At 37.5% G+C, this 20,255-nt stretch overlaps 1 long non-coding RNA gene across 1 annotated transcript; it reads right to left on the reverse strand.

Annotated features, from left to right (window-relative positions):
- Positions 1-205: 205 nt before the first annotated feature.
- LOC118502297 lies at positions 206-2,432 on the reverse strand. Its single transcript, XR_004905007.1, has 2 exons — positions 2,309-2,432; positions 206-626 (listed from the first exon to the last, which is right to left on the reverse strand). It is a non-coding gene; the product is annotated as an uncharacterized LOC118502297 (long non-coding RNA).
- Between the last annotated feature and the right edge of the window lie 17,823 nt (positions 2,433-20,255).

The following is a 20,255-nucleotide window of genomic DNA, read 5'->3' on the forward strand; positions in this document are numbered from 1 at the left end:
AGGGAAATCTGAAAGAAGTATGCTCATACAAGAAATGTTCACTTTAAAGATAAAACATATAACCCACATATTAAGATTAGATATTTTTCCTCCTAGAAAATGACTTGTTAAAAAAAAACCTATGTAAATGTAAATTAAGACTACCTAATTTAAATATTCAAAATAAACAGATTATTAATTAAAAAACTCTTTGCAGTTTCAGAGATGTGTGATATGCATTTACTTATTGGATCCTCACAATGTTAGTAAGAGGAACAGTACAGATATCACCACTTCTAGTTTACAGATAAGAAAAATGAAACCTGGAGGGGTGAAGTACATTTTCTAGTGACTTAAGTGCAGATGGCCCAGCTCCTCCATCCCTCCTCCCAAACCCCCACTATATCCATGTGCTCTGTGTGGTGCATGGGGGAATGTTCAAGAATGGGAAATGCAGTCTTAGGGTCGTTTAGGGTGGGGAAGCCATGTGCCTGTCAGTAGTTGTCTTTGTATTTCCTGGCAAATGATGGCAGCTTCATTCATTCATCCTTGAAGGTAGTCAGAGGGTTGAGAGGTCTCTCAGCCTCTTCTTGCTTCAGAAGATGCAAGAGGATCAGAAATCAGACACCATCTTCTTTGAGGAATTCCTGCCCCAGAATAAAACACACAGTTCTTTTCTTGAAGGATCAGATTTATATTATATAAAAATGTAAGATAAAGAATATAAAACCTACTCAAGAGAGGTGAGTTTATGAAGATTTTCCATTTATAGAAGTAAGGAAGTCCTCCTAATTAAAAGGCAGACTCTGTATATATGTTTATGTATATGTATGTATAGATATGTATATATCAGTATATAGATATAAATACAATTTTCTGTTTTCACTAATTCATCTTGCCTTTCAATTTGGTAAATCTCTGATGCTTTCCTGTTAATAATTACCAGTGTTTTCCAAAACTTTCAATTTCCTTTCTTTCTTGCCACATACCTCCTTCGAACTGGTGTGACAAAGTGACTTGCTTTGGGCAATGAGATGTGAATGCAGGTGATGGGTGTCACTTCTGGGTGGAAGCACTTACAAGGTACTGCAGCTTTGTTATTCATGCATCTCCTGCCATGATAAACTGTAAAGCCCTGTATTGAGTTGGTGACATTATAAGATGGTAAACTTCTGTCCCTAGCTGAATCTGTGTTGGACATAGTGAGTGCGAAATAGGCTTTTGTAAGTTGAAGCATGAAGTTTTGGGGTGTCTGTGGACCCAGCATAACCTAGCTTATCCAGACCTCATAGCAATTCTTACCAGTCTCTTAACTTGTTGAATCCTGCAACTTACTTTCTTGTCTTTATATCCCTGATCCCTTCTAATGCTATTTCATTCTATTGGAATAATTTTTATTTTGGGGGGTAATGTAGCTTCACAGGTTTTTGTTTGTTTGCTTTTTTATGCATACAGATTCTACCACAGACCTCATTGTCAACTTGTCTATTTACCTTCTTCTGAATATTTTAAGTACACTATAAATTTTGAACCTGGTTGCACAATTTTTAGCATTGCTACAGAGGTTTTTTAAAAACTGAATTCTTTGAAAATATTTGAATGTACCATAAAAGAGGAATAAAAAGAGGAACACATAGGCAGAACTCATAAGATGTGTTAGGTGTGTGAGTGGAAGCAAGGAGCTTCTGAGACGTAGGCAGAATCCATGAGATGAAGTAAATAAAGATAAGGTAGTAAACAGAGCCTGTGTGGGATGAACATAGATATAAAAAGATACAAAGATCAGAAGTTACCTAATATTTATGGTGCTCTGAAAATATGGGAGACACATAGCATTCATGAGGCAATAAATATATGTAAGCTCTTGAGTATTCATAAGGTTTGAATTTGGTCACTCATTGGTAATATACATTTGTCATCATATAGCTTCTACTCAAGAAACAGAAATAAAATCCATAACTTCTCATAGGCTGAGTCCAGTGAGCTTTTCCATTGGAGATCCAGTGGTTGGTCAGGCATACTGTACTTTTGTCATGTATAATGCATAGCCATGTTTCTGGCCCAAACTTTCAGGAAATAAATCTTTCATTTTAATTTAATTTTTATTCATTTACATTTAGATACTTATTTTTTGTACTATAAAGAAATTTTAGCATTTATTTTTGAACACATTATGGTATAAGAAATTTTATGTAAGAAATAATTACAAAACACAAGAACAGATACAAGGTATTTCAGGTACTACCCATGTATAATACACATATTCACTTTACCCTCAGAAATTTGGGCAAAAATGTGTGCATTATACACAGCAAAATATGGTACTTACCCTGTATCTCCCTGGTAGAGCAAGTATGAGTACTGATGTCAGGCTTCTTTGGTCGGCTGAGCCAAATTACTCAAACATCAACTCTGATGCTTGTAACTGAGCCATTAGTGGGATAGTGTGGCTCTTGGCAGAGAGAGAGTGAGAGTGAGAGCAAGAGAGAGAGAGAGAGAGAGAGAGAGAGAGAGAGAGAGAGAGGTGATTTATCTATCTTTCTAGCATTGCATAACCCAGAAGTTAGATAGTATGATCTTCCACTCTGCTTGCACACTATGCTATCTTTTCCCCTTTGCTTCTCACTATGTAATTTTAAAGGGTTTTATTTATTTTTTAGAGAGAGGGTAAGGGGGAGAGAAGGAGAGGGAGAGAGACATTGATCAGTTGCCTCTCGTATGTACCCCAACAAGGCACCGAACCTGCAACCCATGTGTGTGCCTGGACTGGGAATCCAGCAGTGGACCTTACACTTTGTGGGACAATGCCCACCTAACTGAGCCACGCCAGTCAGGGCTCCCTGTGTATTTAAAATGTTTTTAAAGTAAATTTATTGTAGTGACATTGATTAATAAAATTATATGGCTTTCAAGTGTACAGTCCTATAATACATCATCTATATATTGCATTGTGTGTTCATCATCCAAAGTCAAATTTTCTCCCGTCACTATATATTTGATCCTTTTACCATTTACTACTTCCTTGCCCCTCACCTCCCTTCCTCTCTGGTAACCACCATACTGTTGTCAGTGTGTATGAGTTTTTGTTTGTTCAGTTGTTGCTTTCAGTTTTACATGCCACATATGAATGAAACCATATGATTCTTGACTTTTTTAATCTGACTTATTTCCTTTAGTGTGGTATTCTCCAGATTCATTCATGTTGTTGCAAATGCCAGTATTTAATTTTTTCTTATGGTTCAGTAGGGTATTCCATTATGGCTTAAGTGGTATATATTACTACATCTTAATTATTAAATCATCTATTGAAGGACACTTCAGTTGTTTCCATATCTTGGCTGCAATGAACATAGGGTTGCATGTATCTTTATGAATAAATGTTTTCAATTTTTTCAGGTAGATATCCAGAAGAGGGATTGCTGGGTCATTTAGTAACTCTATTCTTAGTTTTTTTGAGGAATCACCATTCTGTTTCAATAATGGCTGTACCTGTTTGCATTCCCATCAGCAGTATGTAGAGGATCCTTTTTTTCCACAACCTCTCCCACATTCAGTATTACTTTTCTTGTTGATAATAGCCATTCTAGTAGGTGTGAGGTGGTACCTCATTGTAGTTTTGATTTTCATTTCCTCAATATCTAGTGAAATTGAATATCTTTTCATATATCTATTGGCCTTTTGTGTGTTTTCTTGGGAGACGTGTCTACTCAGGTCCTCTGCCCAAATTTTTTGGGGGGGACTGTCTATTTTTATGTTGTTGAGTTCTTTGTATATTTTAGATATCTCACTATGTATTTCAACTGATTAAATAAATAATGTTATTTGAGCACTGTAACTTGTTCTGTGAACTTTTCTCTTATGTGGCCTTTGGGATCTTGCCTGTGAGTGTATTGAAGGATACCATTGAATCAAAATAACTTACCATATGACAGGTTTCTTTATAACAGAAAATATTCTAATGCAGGACTAATAGACATTATAGCAAACTAGTTTGGCTTTTCTATGTGAATGATTTTTAACCCTGTTACACAGTGTGTGAAATGTACTTGTAGAAATGCATATTTGTTTTTATTTTTCTAAAAAGTTACCAAAAGAAGAATGTGCTGAATACCACAAAGCATCCTTCAGCTCATGCTCCTTAAACAATGTGATATTCAAAATAGTTGACAGCTCTTTCATAAACCCTGTGTAATGGCCTTCTTTGTGTAATACATTATGTTAGATAAGGTGGAAGTTGAAAATCTGGAGAAAATACAGTCTTTGTCTTCAAGGAGCCAATGTCTAATAGAGCAAGGAATGTTCATATGAAGTGAAATACTACAAAAAATTTACAATGCAAAAGTAGGCAGCAATATAGCATAATAGAAATCTAGAGGAGGAACCCAGAAAAGGGAGAGATGTCATTACAAAGAGAAAATCTGGGAATACTTTATGGAATGAAAGGAATGGAAGGCATGTGTAATAAAAATTTGCTAAGGAAAGCCAACTGCCTGCTACGTTAACTTACACAATGCTGTTGCCTTGGAGAGATTTTACCAAGTAGAAAGGTAAATAAAGAAATTCATTTGCCTTATTAAATACAAGGGAAGAAGTAAATAGAACAATTCTTCTACTATAATAAAAGCACACTGAGAATTTATAATTCTGTGGCAAAATATTTTAAAAACCCGAGTGGAAACGTGTTTGGGGGCTAGCAGTGTCCCTCAAGTCGAGCCATGCAGTGTGCTGTCCAAGGTGTTGAAAGAGGCTCTCTGACCCAAGTCTACAGCCTGATAACGAATCCAGCAAAGCACTCTTCCTGGCTGAACACTTGGATGCCTACAAGAATCTCGACTGCACACCCAAGGAACTACGATCAGTTTCTTCTAGATGGCTTGTAAATTAAAATGTATTATTCCATCAAGTCTAATGTCATGTCTCAGCTGTACATGGACTTAAGAACTCATGGAAGAGAACCCATTTTAATAAGTATATAATAGATTGCTCTATAGACTAAAATAATAGTTTATTAATTTTAATATATATAAGACCTAAATAAATGTTTACTAAAAAGCAAGTAATCTTCATTTAGTCAGGAAATGCTAACTGCTAGCGTTTAGTATATACCAGACACCTGTTAAAGTACTTTATGAATATTAAGTTATACAATCATCATAACAACCCCATAAAATCAATACTCTCATTAATCTCCTGTTATAGATGAGGAACTTCAAGTACATAGCTCAAAAAATGGTGGAACCAGAATCGCTTCTGAGGAACTAGTCAGCTCAGGAACCTGGGTCTGGATCTTCTTGTATTTCTAATATATTTCTTTGTGTGTGTATGCATGCACAGGTAATAATCAATTCCATTTGATATTAATTTTTTAAAAGATTTTATTTATTTATTTTTAGAGAGGAAAGGGAGGGAGAAAGAGAGAGAGAGAGAAACCTCAATGTGCGGTTGCTGGGGGCCGTGGCCTGCAACCCAGGCATGTGCCCTGACTGGGAATCGAACCTGCGACACTTTGGTTCACAGCTCGCACTTGATATTTATTTAAATAAGGTCAGAATTGCCTAATAATTAAGCAGGCTCAGAGGATAGACTGCCTAGGCTCTAAATATCACCTAGGACATCAATAGTTGCATGACCTATACAAGCTGTTTTCTTGTTTTACACTTCAGTTTTCCCATCTACAAAATGGGAAAAATAATAATGACTGTTGCATAAAGTTGTTTTGAGGAGCGAATAAACTGATGTATATAAAATACTAAGAATACTGTCTGGCACATAACAGAACTCAGTAAACATTGGCTATTATTATTGCACATTCTCAAGGCATCCATTAGGTTATAATCAGATTTTCCAATAAACCCTATCTTGTTAACAAAAAATTTTGTGGCCAAAGAACATGGTTTAAATATTTTATTTTCTTTCTTAAACATTGATTTTATGGTTTAAATATAGATGTTTGGTTGTTCTTTCATTTTTCATATGCATCTTCTAAACTTGGCCTATGCAGCTGAGTAAATGAGAAACAAGTTAATTACAAATGAAGACATCCAGATCGAAATGTTTTTCATTGTGCAGGTAGTTCACAATATATTGTACTGATAATACTAAAGTAACTATCAGCATTCATATATGAACCAAGTAAATTAAAGTTGACAGAAGAATTGATGTTTCTTGGCACATATGATTAGTTATTCATTATTGGACAACTAAGACAATAAAGAAACCAGAGAAAAGTGGTCAGTTGCCCCAGGGACATGAGAAACTGAGACATAGTATACAAATATGCAGCCAGTATTGAATCAGACACATGGACAAAATGGGCACTTTTGGAAATGTTGCAATATGACAATCTTTAATATTGTTTTATTTTAACATTAAAAATAGTATCCTTAATTTATGAAGCATTACCATGGTTAATAAATTATCTTATGTTTAATACCTAAAAATTATGTTCAATTTCGTATGCAAAAAAGAAAAAAATCAAACAAATACAGAATGAAATTTTTATCCTTAAAAACTTCAAGGTAAATGGGAGAGAGACAGGTAAACAAATAATGTCAGTACTCCGTGAGGAGGTATGCATGAAGTGGTCTGGGAATAAAAATGAGGAGAGGTATGTGGGGGAGATTTCAAAGGGTGTGTAAGTTTTTTACCTTCTGTGTTAGCATTTGTTAAGAAAATACAGTTTAGTGTTTAAGGTATAGGTTTGAAGTCAGTTCTGATTTCCATTCTTCTTTTTTTATTACAGTGAAAAAACTTTATTTTGTTTCTTTGGATATTAAAATGATTTCGATTCTTAATTTTATATTTTATAGTTGTGTGAACTTCAGCAAACCCCTTAAGCTTCATTTCAGCTATTGTAATGACTATTAAATGAGATAATACATACAAAGTAGTTAACTCAAACTCTAGACTATTGGTTTTCAATATACTGTTTCTAGTATGAAAAATAAGCAAGAATTTGCTGTGAAAGTGTTATTGAGTGTGAGTGGGTGCACTTCAGAAATATGAAGGAGATTATCTAAAGCAAAGATGCAAGGAGAGAGGACTATGGCACTTACATAAAGTTTAAGTTCATGTGGGTGAGCAGGAGAAGAATAAACTAGAAAATTAGGAAGAGTCTTGACTTTATTTTAAATATGAGGATAATTTTAATATACACAATGGAAGATTTGATTGCCTGGAGAAACACATAATGACAAAATCAGTATGAAGATGCCATGCTTTAAATGAACTGGTATTGCCCTGGCTGGGTTGCTCAGTTGGTTGGAGCATCATCCCATACACCAAAAGTTTGTGGGTTTGATTCATGGTCAGGGCACATATGTAGGTTGTGGGTTTAGTCCCTGGCTGGGGCACATACAGGAGGCAAATAATTAATGTTTCTCTCTCTCTCTCTCTCTCTCTCTCTCTCTCAATTTTCCTCTCTCTCTAAAATCAATAAACATATCCTCAGGTAATAATTTTTTTTAAAAAAAGAGTTGGTATTTAATCACAGTAGCATAATTTTCAGAATATAATTGTATGTGTATACATGAGACTTATTATCCCACAGAAAATTCTTGGGTGCATGAGTATATATAGATCATTTGCATCAACTCTCATTGGAAACTACAGCTGCTGATGCAGAACACTGAAGATTTTGCTCATGGGAATTGCATATCCTCAGGTTTGCATTTAAGAAGGGATGCTGTGTCCATCATGGAAGGATGTGTTGTAAAAAGGTGGAGGAGAGGGTGAGGTTGTAGGCATAAATTCAACTGGAGTCCATCTCAATGGTTTGGCGAAGGGATATATATATATATCCCATATATATATATATATATATATATATATATATATATATCAGTCTGTGTCTTGATAGGAAACAGAAGGTACCATCTGCTGAGATTTTAGTAAAGGAAATAAATGCTGAGATGTAGGTAAAGGTAAGGTAACCAACAGGTTAGCACTAGCCAGAGGGGGAAGTCATTACTACTCTCAAGTCTATTATCCTTACTACTCTTAAGAATTATGAGAGGCTGGTTGAGGACTGGAATCATGGGAGAAATTGTATTCATGAAGGAAAGTAGCATCTAACAGAACCACACACTCAAGCAGAAGAACTGGGGGAAATATAACCCAACTCTCTCTCTTTTCCCACTCTTCAAATCCTCCCAGAGCATCCAAATCAAACCCAAACAGAAGCCAGAAGCCAAGGAAAACTTCCTAGAAGTCAACCCTCTGGGACAATGAGAAAGATAAAGAAGAATATGGACTAAATCTAGGGGGCAAACAGAAAAGCCAACACGAGATGGAAGGGTCTAAATGAGGACCATGGCAATGGGTTTGGAAAAGGGGGAATAACTACAAGAACTTTTTTATGAAGTGGAATCCATAGGACTTGGTGACTATGTCAATTACACCCCAGAGAACTCTAATACATAAAACATATTGTATTGGAAATACATATTGATTGGAAATACATATTCGATTGGAAACATATCATGACAGTTGCCATAATGTCAGTCATGTTTCCAAAGAGCTGGCATTTAATCAACATAAAATAATTTGTTAAAAATAGTTGTATGTGTATATATGAGATATTATTTCAATGGGGTGCAAGTGAGAGGAAAGATGTTGTGATATTTAGATATCCTGCATGCAAACCAGGGTGAATGGTGGAAATGTTTACACAAGAAAAGGGTTACAAAAGACAGAGCAGGGAAGAATGAGGGCTGGAGTTGGAGTTAAGAAAAGAGGTCATTAATTTCCATGAGGTTTATTTTTAATGATTAAAACTGCTATTTTATTATATTCTAGTTGGGTTAATCTAATTCCCAAAGGCTTCAAAGTCAATAGCACTGTAAAGTTGCAGTTTTAACAATTTATTTGGAGAAAGGGGCAGCATACGGGTCCACAGTGGAACAACCATTTCACAGCTAGTCATCACTTACTGTGAAAAAATATCTCTGCAGTGAAAATTATCTCCCACTTCATGGGGCAACTGCGGAGAAAACTCTCCTGCCTAGATATATGGCTTCAGGGTCTCAGATTCCCTGGCAACAACGACAGAGAGCTTATTAATGTGATGTTAGGAAACTAAACTATAAATTTATAACATTTAACTGTTCTGTTTGACTCAGCAGTGTCTTACAAAATGGCATATTACTATTTGGCTCAAACAATTTTTTCTGCTTCGTTTGTTTGAAGTTGTTTTATTGATGCCATGACCTTAAAATCATTGTTTTTTTATCCACCTTTTTAATATTATAAATTACTATTTAAAGAACATCTTTGTGAACAAATATATTTTCCCTGTATCTGTTATTTCTGTATAGTAGACTTAAAAAAAATCAAATCACTACCTCAAAAACCATGGAGATTCCTAAAGTATTTGTCATGTATTACAAGTTATAAAAGTCTTGACTTGAGAAATTATATCTCATATTAAACTTGAATTTTAGACTTCAATTTTTACACTACTTTTTTTTTGCAACTGTTTTGCTGTGACTTTTAGAATCATATGCTATTGTTATTCTATTACAATTTTTCCCTCTTTGCCCTCCTCCTCCCATCCCACTGCCCACTCCCACAGTCAACTCCCGCACTGTTGTCCATGTTTGTGGGTCATTCATTTATTTTTATGATGTAACACAAATCCTTCCAGACTTATTTGCCAAGTAAAGCAAGTAACTTAACCTCTTTGTGCATCAGGTTTCTCTCCTATAAAATGGAAATAATAATAGTACCTACCTTAGAGGATTGTTGTGAGGCTTAAGTTAATATGAATAAAGTGCTTAGAGCAGTGCCCGGCACATAGTAAATAGTTCATAAATATTAATATTCACACCACTTGTCCAAATTCTAACATCTAGAAGTCTCTGAACACTGAAACATTTTTCCAGAACTCATGTGGCATAAAATGTGACCTGAACTGACATGAGGCTTGTTTTATCACATTTGGTGTGGATCTTCATATACCTCTCTGCAGACTTATTGCTGTGTTTGATTTCAGATGCGGAACCAGACTCCATTGGGATAGTACACAAAAATACTACATTGCATACTCTGTATTTCCTTTCTAAATGCGTGTTTTAGGATGCAGTTAGTTCCTGAGTCCAGACTATATTAGTAATTGATCAGCTGCTAAATGCCAGGAATTACTCTATTATTTTACTTAATCATTGTAATGATTCAATCACGTATTCATTCATTCAACCAGTAGTTTCTAGAATCAACCAATAGCTCCTGTTCAGGGTGCCTTGTAATGTATCATTAACAATGCAGATTAGGAGTAATTTCTCTCTTTTTCCTTTCAAATAGCATTGCATTTCTTTAGACTACAGCACACTGAATGTTATGATTAATAAAAGAACTTTTGGGGAGGGTGAGAAATAACACTGTATTAAGGCGGAATTGGCTTTGGACAAGTTCAGGACCACAACATGCAAGGATTCCACCCCTAACAAGGTTGATGTCTGGTGCCACACAGATGCTAAATGGCCAAGACCCAGAATTCCCAACTTGTGAACTTGTGATAATCACAAATTCGGAAGAAAATCATCACAATTCAACCTTGAGGGGAAGGACAGATGTGAGGCTTTTGGAGGCAGCTGTGAGTGTCCGGACTGAAGTGTTAAAATACATTTTTTTCTTTCACCCATAAGGACAATTAAATCAACAACAGAGTTTTTTTAAAGCATCTTTAGCTTTAATTCAAAACTTCAGGTTTCTTTTTCTTCCTTTTTTTAAAAAAATATTTTCCTGAGCCTTCTGTGTTACTGTATTTTGTAAGCTTTTATGTTAAAGAAAAATATGTACATTTTTATGTATATTGTGAAAAAATTGTGATGATTTTTAAGAGAAAAAATACAATAGAATTGCACACATATCTTGATTTCAAAAATTACTAAAAGAGACTGAGGAAAATATTTTAATTGTATTTTCTAAGGGAAAGTGAGGTTCTGAGAGATTAAGATATTGATGAAGGTATGGTAAATGGCAAAGCTGGAATTGGAACCTTTTCAAAGGTCACTGTCTTTCCACTGCTCTATTTTTATGTCTGCTGGGAAGAATCCTAACAGAACAGGTCTTCCTTTTTTCCCTCCTCTCCTTCTTTCTCCCCATTCTTGTCCTAGTCAGTCACCAAAATCAACCACACGTAATTGAGTGTTCGCTATACCTATCTATGCAGGACACCGCCCAGACAACTATTACTGTACCTTTATATCACAGTTCCACTCCACATTCTTTTCTCATAAAATCTTCTCATGTGAGAGGTAAGACAGATATCATGAACTTTTTTGCCAAGTGAGAATGATAAGGTGGCTCGATTCAATGAATGACTTACCTCATAAAAGACATCACGAGAAATGTTGGCTGCAGGAGCAAGTTTGTAGGACTCCAAGCTCTTTCCACATGGCTTCCCGTGCACTTTGGGAATTAAAAGTTGACTTGGAAAATCAGGATTGTCTATTAGGGTCTTCCCTTAGCATATATTAGTCAGTGTTTTCCCCCATAATAGTTGAAAAGATATGGCCTTGGGAATGTAGTGCACTGTAAAGATTAAGAACCGTGACTCAAAATACCAGAAAATTATGTTCCTGTTGTGACTATTTTGTTTTGTCTGTAATGCTATACCTGTAAATGGGGTAAACTGAGGTTTTTGAAGTAATTTGAGGGTTTATGCATAAAGGCAGATCACTCATGTTACTATTATACCTGAATACCACAAGCATTTGATTAAGAACAATTCTCACTTTGATGATGAGGAACTGATACATGCTTAGATAAATCAGTATCTCTACTTTTCAAGTACTTTTAGGAAACATGGCATACGTACATTCTTTCATATGGCTGTAGTTCCCCTTTCCTTCCTACAAGCAGTGTGTGCATTTCAAGGTAACTTTCCCTCATCCATTCCTCTACCTCTGAACAAAAGCAGTCCCTCTGTGACCACTTCTATGTCATGTTAGTGCCACGGACCAGCACTATAGATAGAGCGCCTGGAAAATGAGCATATGAACATGGGATGGGCCACCCGTCTGCTAAACAAGGACGTTTAAATGACAGAAGCATGTCCTGCAGCCAGAGTCAAAATAACATTAACATTTAGATCCCATGTATGTAATAAATTAATTTTTGCCTGCTAACATATATGAATATAAAGATTCTCATTATTTGTTCATGTTCTTTATTTCATGAGTGGGAAATTAATACAAAGAGCTAGGTTAGGAGCATACCTTGAAAGAATGAAAATCTGATATGTGTACCTTGTAACCTTTCCATAAATCCATTCTAATAACCCTTGTTAGTAGACCTGCTGAACATCAGCCAATTATCAAAAAGGTAAGATAAAGAAGGATTTTGAAAAAAATCTATACTAAACTTTTCTATTTAAAAAAAGTTTGGTTAGACATCTGTGCCTAGGGAATATTACTTTCTATGATAAAAACATATGGAGCCTTTGAAATACAATATATAAAATGATTTATGTTCATTGTTAATATTCAGAGTAGGAAAGAGAGTATTCGGGGTATTTACCTCCGTTTGAATGGGTGATATAGTTTGCCTTCCTAAACCTACCAATGGATTAACCATGGAGAGAATATAGTTGCTGAGGTGGTCTTTGTCTTAAATTAATGGTTTATAGTTATTTTTCTTTTTTATTTCATTTTACAGTGATCTGTCTCCAAATACAAAATCACTTCACTTCCTTTATGTCTGAAACTGGTTAAAGATAGACTAGAAACTGAAATTTATTTGTTATCCTGAGATTCTTTTTCTTTGAAAATAATTTTGAAAACATTTCATTAACAGGAATAATGAAAATAAAATTCATGATGGATTTTGTAACCAATGGCGAACTTCACAAAAGCATATTGTTCATCTTACCAGAAAGAATATATATAATTACTAGGCTTTCACTTTTTTCCACATGAAAAATTACATAAAAGTTGCTAGCCTGTGATTACGAGGGCAGGCTCTATGAGTTCAGGTGAAAAGAATAAAATCTTAAATTTGATTTGTTACTAGATTAGTTGTCTGGACAATTTTCACAACTTCTCTAGGTATCTGTTTCCTCATCTTCAAGAGAAGTTAATAAGACAGTCATGTCATGTGGGTAATTTTAAAGATCAAATGGACCAATACGTACAAGTACTTAGCACAGTATTTGACACATTATAAGGGCTTAATGATACTAGTTTTGCCTATTAGTTATTATTTATCAATAGTTAAATTCTCATTTAGGCAAACATATTTAAAAAGTCACTAGCTGTTAATAAGTCTATTAATTCAGATAAAACAAGAGTATAAAAATTTTCTATTTTGTGACATCCACAAGGGAAACTTAAAATGTGCCTCTTTCCCCCCCGCCAAAACATTCATTGTTTTTGTGACGGAAATCATATATCAATGTGGAAACAAGGAAGTGGAGCATCAATAATTGACAGTTAATATTTCCACTCTAAATCTTCGATTTCAAGGCTTCACATACTCACCATGTAAACAAGATTAGAATACAGGTTAAGTTTGTAAGATATGAGTTCAGATACAACCTTTTTCTAAGAATTATGATGTACTTTTCCAATGTAACAATTAAATATTTTATTTTAGTTATTTGTAGCCATCTATTTGGATAAAAAATTTCTTAAAATATTCAAATAGCATGACAGAAACTGCAAATAAAGAAAAAAGCATGCATTGGAAGTGGGAAATGTCCGAGACACAGACAAGGATCTCGGTAGGTTAACACGCTGGGAAAGAAGTTCTTGCAGAGATGTAGTAAATTCACATTGCTGAGACCAAGGGCCGCAGTGAAGGAAGGCCACAGGCCGTTGAAAATGGTATTTTTAATTTTCAAAGAATGTCAGAATCATATAACCAAAGACTTCTTCACAGGGCCAGGTAAATGATCACAAGAATGCATTTCATTATCCTTAAAGTAAGAGGCATAGGTTGTTTTTAAAGAAATTTTTTCTAGCTTTATTGAGATATAATTGACATATAATATTCTGTAAGTTTAATGTGTACAATATGATGTACAAGATTTCGTTTTAATCCTTTAGATTGGAGAGTTAAAAAAAGCTGAGGGATACATTTTCTGACCTTTTCGGTTATTTGACTCAGGTTCCCCAGATCTGCTGACTCCCTATGACCTGCTTGTCTCCATACTGGTGCATTAGTGCAGAGAATGCTGAAGTGCAGCAAGATAAACAGAGGCAATGAAGATAGATGGAGCATCAGAGAAGCAATCTAGGAAGAAAGGTTTACAACTTGACCTTCTTATATACTCGGAACAGCATCATTAGCAGTTCTAATTACTTTTTTACAAGCAATTAGACTGTTTGTCTATTCTCAAAATAGTCATTGCTTACATTACCAAATTCTTGCCTCTATTAGATTTTTTAATCTAGTTTATTTCCCAGTAGTCCTGATTTTTAAAAATCTCTGTTATTTTAATATTTAAAAAATACTCATGTAAAAGTTGTTCATCATTTTATATGCTTTTTGTATTTTGATTTGGAGGAAAGGATAACTGATTATCCTTAAAATTTATTTTAATTTTTTAATCCTTACCTGAGGATATGTTTAGAGAGGGATGAAGGGAGAAGGAGAGAAACATCGATGTGAGAGAGAAATGTTGATTAGTTGCCTCCCATATGCACCTCAACCAGGGATTGACCTGCAACCTAGGCATGTGCCCTACCTGGGAATGGAACCTGCAAACTTTGGGTGTACTGGACAATGCTCCAACCGAGCCACCCAGCCAGGGCAAAATTTATTTTCAGTTTTTAAAACAGTAAGGATGTTAACAAGGATGCTAAATATATTTTTGTAATATATAATAGTAACATGCAATATACATTAATGATACCTAAAATATTTTAATTTGAAAATAAATAAATGCAAATTAACACATTTTCTACATTACTTCCCAACTTTGTGCAGCATGGCCTTTTTGGTACTTTATTAAAAATAATTTCTGATCATGCTTTTTCACACTTAATTTATTGCTTTTTCCTAAGAAAAGTCTCAGTGGATTTCACAATTCTATAATGCATTAACAAGCTTATTTAATACAATGACTAGCCTTCAAGCTGACATTATTATATTGAGTACTTTGTATTTAACAAAAATTGAGGTGTTTCTGATTGTACCCATTTTTGCAATAAACGCAGTTTCTAGTCTTTATACTTCTTAGGGATGATGGTGGATGAGTCCTCCAGCAGGGTCTGTGTGTTTCTACCCCGGCATCCTCAGCTGCGCCCGCCCAGTCAGCCTTGGTTGTTGATTCCCTTCTCTGTAACCTGTTTCTTCCAGGGGGTGGTGGTGGTGGGTAATCCTGGGGACCTCAAGAGACTCCTTGAAGCAATGATTGGTTAGCTTGGGATCAGCTGTTGGGATATGTTCTCTGAAGAGTGAGAATTTTTAACACGAAGCCACTCTAGATTGCTGTAGAGTTGGATCTCAGATCTGGGCTCTGTGTGTGTGTGTATGCGTGTGTCTATTAATAATGGGGGAATCTTCCAAAGTACTGAGGCTGTGTATCTATTCCTCCAGTAAAACATATATTATAAAGAATATGAAGCAAAAAGAATCGACATCACATCTTTTATGGCTCTTACTGAACCTCTTGTGATTTAAATGGTTCCATCAGCAATGGCAATCCTTGGGTGAGGCTGACGAGGAAGTCGCCTGCAGAGCGTCCAATAGTATTCGTTCCGGAGAAAGCAGTAACAAACGAGGACCACGGGTTAATTACTGCTCTTGGCTTCCCACTTGGGAACTGCTGTCTTTTGCGTGTTAGTTTCCTAGGTCGTCGCGTCCCACCTCCCTTCCCAAACAAGATAATGTTGTCTTTCAGATTCTTTCGCCCATAAACCGTACGTGCCTTCCTTCATCCTTTTAGAGGCTCACCATTCAGGCTACTATCAGGTAGACGTCCTAAACTTTCTCACGGAGGCTGGGGCTCCAGAGTCCCCGATGTTCCAGTCATTCTCCTGGTTGCGCACAAGGCGTCCATCACTGTGCTGGGACACAGGAGCAGAGGAGAGACCAAGAAAACTTTCTCCTTACCTTTACTACCAAACACCGAGGAAGAAATCTGTGCAGCAGCGACAGCACTTTTCGTCCTGGGCTCTATCCCCACCACGCCTACCCTGCCCACACTCACCCACGGAGCCACTTCCGCAGACCGCTCCACTGTACTGTCCTTGAGTCCAGTTATCCTGGCCCGACAGGTCTGGGTACGCGTGTCTAAAGGCTCTGCCGCCGCCTCCGCCCTCGCTGTGTTCCCCGCGTGAGCGCTGGATCATTCCAGTCTTTGAGCATGGCAGATTTCCACCGGATGACATCATGGGAGCTGAGTGAGTGCAGGCTCCGAGAGGGGGACGGAGTAGGGGAGGGGGAGGAGGAGAGAGGGCTGGTAAGCAGAGCCAGAGCGGGTCTGCCCGCCACTCAGCTGCACGTCCGCAAGCTTGGGAGGAGCGCTCTGCCTGCTATTGACAAAGGATGGGAGGATGCCTGCGCCCGGGGATGCTCTCCGTGCACAACCCGGAGGCCGCCTGAGCGACTTCGCCCTCCGCCGGTGAGTGATTGCAAAGATCATTCAATTAGACTCTTGTAAGCCCACACCTCCCTCGGCTTCCCGACCTGGGCGCCTGCGTCCTTGACCCCGAGCGGGGCTTGGCACAGCACTAGACCCGGGAGCCCAGGCAGCAGGTGCCTTTGCCTGGTGAGTCCTCAGAGGAGCTGAGGCTCCTGGCTGGGGTTCGTGGTGGGTGCTGGGGCTCGCCCTGTAGGCGCCGCTTTTGGCGAGTGGAGGCTGTTCCAACCAGCTGCGTGGGGTAGTTACCTCTCTTGGCTCGCCAGCGCCCGCCCAGTGCGCCAGACGGTTCTGGCGGATCCCAGTGCGCGGCGCGCTGTTTACACCAGCTTCGTACTAGTCTCGGAGCCGCACCCCTCGGAAAGCGCGGAATCTACGGGAGCCACTTACGGGCTCGTGAGCTACCGGTGTGAGCTCGAGGAGCACGGGCAAGGATTACCCAGGGAGGGCGTGCACCACGGACCACCGAGGGCAGCCTTTGTCCTGGGTTTAGCGCTGACGCGCTCAGACCTGATTCAGGCTCTCCGCAACTGTCGAGTGGGATCCGGATCCCCTGCACCCGCCCACCTGGGCAAGGGATGCTATTGTGTTTCTGCTGCAGGAGGGACTAAGAGCTGCGACTTAAGACACCAGAGGGTCCTGCGCGCGTTGGTGAGTGTCGCAGTTATCCAGGTGCAGAAGAGCTTCTTACTAAGCGTCAGAAAGTGAAGTGACCAATCGAGGCAGATAGACACCCAAGTTCTGTCCCCAAGTGGAATGAGTGAAAGAGCAAACTTAGGATACTCGTTCTTGCTCTTTCCCCGCCCCTGGTTGCCGAAACGCTTGCGGATTATTTGTCGCTGGTAGATGGACTTAGAGGCATATCCTGTATGTACTTAGGGAGATCCAGCCTTCCTGGAAATTCCATTTGTTATTCAGTAGTTCCGGAAGAGGTTCGCTTGCTAAACATTTTTGAGAGTGGTGTGTATTCTGTTACAGAGCTTTGTGGGCTTAAGAGAAAAGATTTGGAACCTGCTCAGGTGGCTTAGTTTAGAGTTGTGCTGAGTGTAAGTGCTAGAAAGCCAATGTACCAATACCCACGCCTCCTAGTTACCTGTCGGTTTGACACACGTTTTATCAATCAATTCTTTCTGTTTGGGAAAAGTCCAATTTTCAGATCACCGAGAAGTGGCGATAACTCTTGGAATATTTTATTTAAATGTTAGTTTATTTCCAAAAGAAACATTTTGGGAAAAAGGTAAGAAAGTGAAAGTTTGCTACTTTGGGGGGATTTCATGCACTGCAATCTAAAATATTTAATATGCATGAATTTAATGTGTCATAAATGGTCCCAGAACTAAGGAGATTCTTGGTATACAACTTTCCTATCCCAGCATCTGACATAATGGTAAAATAAAGTAACAATCATAGTTGTAATTCAAAGTTCATTTTATTTTCTTTTTCTTAAAATGGCTTATTGTTTTGTCTTTAGATTGTTCCTTTTTAAATATAGGTGATCCTAGTGACGCTTTTCTAAAACAAAAGTATCAGACTAAAACTTTCTAGGGCAGTAGTTGCTCTTCTGAAAAAGCTGAGGTCTTTTTGGAACAGACATGCTAGACAGTTACTGGAATAAGAAGTGAGGTGGAAGTGGAAAGGAACTGGTAAGATAACAGAGGGCGGTCTCACTAAATATAAATGGTGCCACTGAGATGGGTGTCAGAGTATGTCACATCAGTTTCGCTTTTGGAAAAGCTCACCGTAGCTTTCACGTGCTGTCTTTCCTTCCAGGAAATGCACAATTAAATGTTTGGTTTCGTTCAGTTATGTCAAGAGTCTAACAATGTGCCCAAAGGAAGCTTATCTTTATCCAGGACTTCTGGAGTTAGCAGCCACATTTTCTCCTATGATTCAGAAATATTTTTTCATATCATTTGTTTCCTGACTTCTTATCACGAGGGGCTCTGCCCTTTAGAAAAGTTTTACTTTTTTCTAACTTTACTATATTCATCTCTTTGTAGTATAGCTTAAGGAGCTTACATGAAGGTTCTTTGAGAACTTGTTGCTCGTGTTGGCTGCCTTCCTTAAATACTGTAATAACAGAATCTTGTTCTGAAACCAGCCCTGTGGACACGTGGTCTGTGATGTGCTTATGTGATGGGGTGTACTCGGCATAAAATATACATTTATGTAAATATATATAATCTCAATTAGACAATCAGCCAACCAAGCAGGAGGTATGTGGTTTGGGGCTCATGGTTTTTGGCAAAGGATATTCCCTTTAACAATAAGATGTTTTACCTTCTGTATATGGTAGGTAAAAATGTACATTAAGGAAAACACTTTATGTTTTATGCCTGAAATCTTTTATTTAAAAAATGTTTGTCTAAGAAGGTAAAAAATTCTCTGGTGCTTCACTAAACAAACACTAGAATATGTAAGGAAGGTGCTGAAAGTGTAAACATCTTATAAATCCGTATGATGTAGTTGATGGTCAGTACAAAGTGTAAACATCTTATAAATCCGTATGATGTAGTTGATAGTCAGCACAAGGTTATTTCTAAAAACATGAAGTAAAATGATGTCCTTGCACCAGAGAATATTCTCATAATGTCCTTTAATGCAGTTCAGAAATAGTTTGGCTATTTTGTTACACAGGACTCTTAACTGGAAGAGATGAGAGGAAGAGGACAAGGTTGATTATAAGACAAAAACGAAGCTACTATGGTTGTCCAGAGTAGGCAACAGGGATGTCTCAAGGCCATGGAAAAGAGTATTGTCAGAGCACTGGAAGATTTCCAGGAGAAGATGATGTATGAAGATTAAGTTTATATCATTTGATGATCACTTGGCTTTCATCATTCCAATGGCTTCATTTGAACAGATACCGTAGGGTCCCTGTGATACAGTGAGACTCTCTTCACCTTCCTTGAGGCAAAATTATATCTTGAACTCAATCAGAAGGTTATTTTATGGGATTTTCTATAGTATAATTCAAATTCTAGTTTAAGGATGCTTTATGGATCACAAAACATGATTTTAACTTTCATGTAGGCCTTCGTATGGACATCAATCAGTAAAACCTTTTTTGGCGGAAAGGTGTTGGTGTTGGTGTCTTGGCTTCTTCAGGAATTATGTTTAGAGTGAAGCCATCCTGGCCGGGTGGCTAAGTTGGTTGGGTGCCCTCCCGCAAACTGAAAGGTCACCCACAGGTCTGGGTCAGGGCATGGGCCTGGCTTGCTGGCTCTGTGCTCCAGGTACTTGCAGAGGGCATCCAATCCATGTTTCACTCCATTTCTTTTTTCTTCTCTTCCCTGCTCTCTAAAATAAAAATCAACTTTTTAAAAAACAGATTGAAAGCCTACATTAACAGGATTATTGAAAATATTCAGGAGTACGATGATATTCATAGGCTTAAGATAATATGTTAATGGAGTTTTTAGAAATGAAGTTAAGGGAAATTTGGGACTCAATCTCTATAAGCTAAAATTATCCTTTTGTTATAGAGTGGACACATTTTGCAACTTCATACTATTGATTCACTTTCTATCTCCTGGTGTCAGAATGATGAGTCCTAGGTAGGAAATTTGGGTTCTAGTTTTGACTTTGTCACCTAATTGAGGAAGAATCTCTGAACCCCTTGCACAGTAGTTTCACTTGACATTAAATCAAGATGATACTCTCTGCTCTGCCTTCCTCCCAGGGAATGGGG

Source organism: Phyllostomus discolor, chromosome 8 (assembly GCF_004126475.2).
Source record: "Phyllostomus discolor isolate MPI-MPIP mPhyDis1 chromosome 8, mPhyDis1.pri.v3, whole genome shotgun sequence".
Taxonomy (NCBI): domain Eukaryota; kingdom Metazoa; phylum Chordata; class Mammalia; order Chiroptera; family Phyllostomidae; genus Phyllostomus; species Phyllostomus discolor.